The sequence below is a fragment of the Megascapheus bottae genome, unplaced genomic scaffold, assembly GCF_031878675.1.
Source record: "Megascapheus bottae isolate mThoBot1 unplaced genomic scaffold, mThoBot2.hap1 HAP1_SCAFFOLD_48, whole genome shotgun sequence".
Classification (NCBI taxonomy): Eukaryota; Metazoa; Chordata; class Mammalia; order Rodentia; family Geomyidae; genus Megascapheus; species Megascapheus bottae.
The window spans coordinates 302,179-307,079 of NW_028327313.1; positions in this window are offsets into that span (position 1 = coordinate 302,179).

Sequence of the window (4,901 nt, forward strand, 5' to 3'; positions counted from 1 at the left end):
ATTTTGATATGATGATGACGACTTTATAATTACTATGTCAGATTTGAGAGTTTGGCATAGTAGTAGAGTGCTTGCCTAGCATCCATGAAGATCTGGGTTTGATTGCTCAGTATCACATAGATAGAAAATCTAGATGTGGCACTGTGGCTCAAGTGGCAGAGGTCTAGACTTGAGAAAACCCGAGGACAGTGCTCAAGCCCTGAATTCAAGCCTCAAGACAGGCAGAAACATAAAAGAAAATAAAAATGCTTTTTACGAGCTAATTACTCACAGCATTTGCTTCTGAAATCTTCGCTTCTGCATCTTGTGAAATACCCCTTTCTCTCAAGGTAGACAAGAAAAACAGATCCATCCCATGGTCCACTGTGAGGCCACTGGTTGGGCTAAGAGCTAGTCGTGCATCAACACATAAGTTTTATTCTAATACTTTCCAAACTTTGTACTCAAATATGCTACCTACTTACCAACTTAGGTCAGTTATCCTTATGCTATACCTTTTCTTCATTACTACAATATTCTTACACTCCTACATTAATCCTCTTGTACCTCCCCTGACCTCTCTCATTCTTTTTTTCTATCTCTGGACCTCTGCTCGTCTTTCAACCCTTATACTGCACGGATCTACACTTGATGGCTGTTGAGCAATATTGTATATGTAGGTGGTTAATTATTCTCTAGGCTCAGAGGGACTTAAAGACAATAGAGATTGGATTGAGAGGCTTATTGTTTTGGGTATGAATTGCTTATCAGTGGTTGTATTAGACTGGTCTGTAAGTGCACAAAAAGTAAGAGTGATAATACCAATCAAAACTTGTGAACATCTAGTGTCTGCCAGCTACAGAGGTCTAGGTTGGTTATATTTGTAAAACTATAATCGTATTATTAGTAATCTTGCTCCCATTTTCAAACAGGCGGAACAAGAAACTCAAGAATAATGTCACATCAAGAAACAACATCCCCCACCCAATGTAATCAGACAATGGAACAGTCACTGGCAAACCTAGAGGAGAGTCTTCCAAGTGCTACACAAATGCAATTGATAAACATCATTAATGGAAAATGTGAAAATATAAAGAAAGAGATAATGGAGGAAGCCATAGCTGAACAAGAGGAAATCATAAAAAAGGTGATAAGTGAAAAAGAAGAAGCCATAAAGGAGGCCATAATAAAGGTTTTTCAAAGAAAGATGGATGAATTCATAGAATCCACAAATAAAAACGTGACCAAACTCCAGCAAATGTCCAAAGAAAATAAAGCTACTGAGCTAACCACTCAAAAGGAAATCAAGGAGATAAAGAAATCCATACATGATCTAAAACAAGAGATGCAAGGCATCAAAAATGAGCAATTAGAAGCAATGGAGATGAAAAATAAACTAGATAGGTTTGATAGCAGGTTAGACAATGCAGAGGAGAGAATTTCCAGGGCTGAAGATAATTTAGTTATAATAGAGAAAGAACAGAAAATGAGTCAATCCAAATCTAGGAAATATGAGAGAGCACTTCAGGAGGTCCAAGATACAATTAGGAAGCCTAAGTTAAGGCTAGTTGGTATTGAGGAGGGCGCGGAGAAAGAGGTCAATGGTATTGGAAATATACTTCAGGGAATCATCTCAGAGAATTTCCCAAATATCCACAAGGGCAGGCCCATCCAGATACGAGAAGCTTTTAGAACCCCAAACAGATCTGACCAGAAAAGAACATCCCACCGCCACATTGTGATCCGAACTGGATCAATAGAAACGAAAGAAAAGATCCTAAAGGCAGCCAGGGAAAAGGGATCAGTAACCTATAAAGACAAAACAATCAGAATAACCCCAGACTTCTCAGCAGAGACCATGCAAGCACTAAGTGACTGGAAGCATATATGTCATGCCCTTAAATCAAATAACTACCAACCAAGAATACTGTAGCCAGCTAAGCTCTCATTCATAACTGAGGGAACAATAAAAACATTCCATTCCAGGGAAAAGCTGCAACAATATGTCGAAACAAAACCAACACTACAGAGAATTCTCAAAGATGCTCTATACATAGAAAACCAAAATAAATGCAATATAGGGAAAGAAATGGCACCTAAACAGTATACCATCTAAGGACCTCAAGAACTGTCAAGACACCGGCCCTACTAAAAGCTTTTAAAAATGGTAGGAACTAATAAATCTCTCTCAATCCTAACTCTCAATATCAATGGACTTTACTCTCCAATTAAACGGCATAGGCTGTCTAGTTGGATCAAAAAGCAAGAGCCATCGTTCTGCTGTCTTCAAGAGACACATCTTACCCAAAAACAATCATCTTTTGAAAGTGAGAGGTTGGAATAAACTCTATCAAGCTAACTGCCCCCATAAACAGGCTGGAGTTGCCATCCTCATATCAGATACAATAGACTTCAGACTAAAATTCGTAAGAAAAGACAAAGAAGGTTACTACATACTACTAAAGGGATCTTTCCTCCAGGAAGACATAACGATCCTAAATATTTACACACCCAATCCCGGAGCTCCAAACTTCATCAAGCAAACTTTACTTACACTGAAACCATACATAGATCGAAATACAGTAATTGTCGGTGACTTTAACACACCACTTTCACCTATGGACACATCAACAAGGCAAAAACTCAACAGGCAAACCTTAGAACTGAACAAATACATAGACAAACTAGATGTAACAGACATCTGCAGAATATTCCTCCCAGCAACACCACAACATACGTTTTTCTCAGCAGCACATGGAACATTTTCCAAAATACATCAGACCTTAGGCCATAAAACAAACCTGGACAGATTCAGAATCATAGAAATTATTCCATGCACACTCTCAGACCACAAAGTTATCAAACTGGAACTAAACACACATCTCCACCAAGGAAAACCCTATAACTCATGGAGACTGAACAACACATTGTTGAATCACCAATGGGTCATCGAAGAGATCAGAACAGAAATCCAACAGTTTATGAAATTTAACACTCAGGAGCACACAAAATACCAACTCCTTTGGGACACAGCAAAGGCAGTACTCAGAGGAAAATTTATAGCGCTGAGTGCCTACAAGAACAAGTTGGAAAAATTGCAAACCAACAAGTTAATATCTCACCTTAAGATCCTGGAAAATGAGCAACAAACCAACCCTAATCCCAGTATAAGAAAGCAAATAATTAAAATCAAAGCAGAATTAAATGATTTGGAATCCAAAAAAACTATAGAAAGAATCGACAAAACAAGGAGTTGGTTCTTTGAAAGAATTAACAAAATTGACAAGCCCTTAGCCAATCTTACCAAAAAAAGAAGAGAGCATATCGAAATAAACAAAATCGCAGATGAAAGTGGTAATATCACGACAGAAACTACCAAGATCCAGAATATTATGAGGGAATACTTCTCAAACCTTTATGCCTACAAATTTGAGAATGTAGATGAAAGGGATGAATTCCTAGCCAATATTAACATACCCACATTGAACCAAGAAGCACTAAGCCAAGTCAACAGGCCTATTTCAAGCTCTGAAATAGAAATGGAAATTAGACAACTTCCACCTAATAAAACCCCAGGGCCAGACGGATTCACAGATGAGTTCTATAAGGTCTTCAAAGCAGAGCTCACACCAATACTCCTCAAGCTGTTCAACGAAATTGAAAATGAAGGTTCCTTACCAAACTCATTCTATGAAGCCAGTATAACCCCCATCCCCAAACCAGACAGATATTCATCAAAGAAAAAGAACTATAGACCTATATCTTTGATGAACATCGATGCAAAACTTCTCAACAAAATACTGGCCAAGCGTCTACAACAACTCATCAAAAAAATTATACACTATGATCAAACTGGATTCATCACAGAGAGGCAAAGCTAGTTCAACATACGCAAATCAATTAATATAGTTCAACACATCAACCGGAGCAAGGACAAAAATCACATGATTGTCTCACTAGACGCGGAAAAGGCATTTGACAAGATCCAACACCCCTTTCTGTTAAAAGCTCTAGAGAAACTAGGTATCCATGAAACATTCCTCAATGTAATAAAGGTTGTGTATGAGAAACCTACTGCTAGTATTACACTTAATAGTGAAAATCTAAAATGAGGAATGAGACAAGGATGCCCACTCTCCACTCCTCTTTAACGTAGTACTAGAATTCCTAGCCAGTGCAATAAGGCAAGAAGCAAGCAGAAAGGGGATCCAAGTAGGGAAAGAGGAAATAAAACTATCCCTCTTTGCAGATGACATGATTCTGTATTTAAAGAATCCTATAGACTCTACTCCCAAGCTCCTTGAGCTGATTCAAAGCTTTGGAAGTGTAGCAGGCTATAAAATCAACCCTCACAAATCAACTGCCTTCCTTTATGCCAACAGTGAGAGGAACGAGGCAATAATCAGGACAGAAACTCCTTTCACAATAGCCTCAAAGAAAATAAAGTACCTAGGAATTAGCTTAACTAAAAGTGTAAAGGACATTTTGATGAAAACTTCAAAACCCTATAAAAGGAAATTCAAGCAGAACTAAGGAAATGGAACAATCTCCCATGCTCCTGGATTGGAAGAATCAACATTGTGAAAATGATAATCTTGCCAAGAGCTATCTACAAATTCAACGCAATACCCATCAATATCCCAATGGCATTCTTTAAGGAAATAGAAGAGGCAATTCAAATTTCATATGGAATAATAAAAGACCCCGTATAGCAAAAACACTCCTTAGCAGAAAGAACAGCGCTGGAGGATTTTAATTCCAAACTTTAGACTTTATTACAGTGCTATAATTTTCAAAACAGCTTGGTACTGGCACAAGAACAGGCCTGAAGACCCATGGAATAGAACTGAGGACCCAGATATTAAACCACAGACCTATGGCCACCTAATCTTTGACAAAGGAGACAAAAATTAGAATGGAAG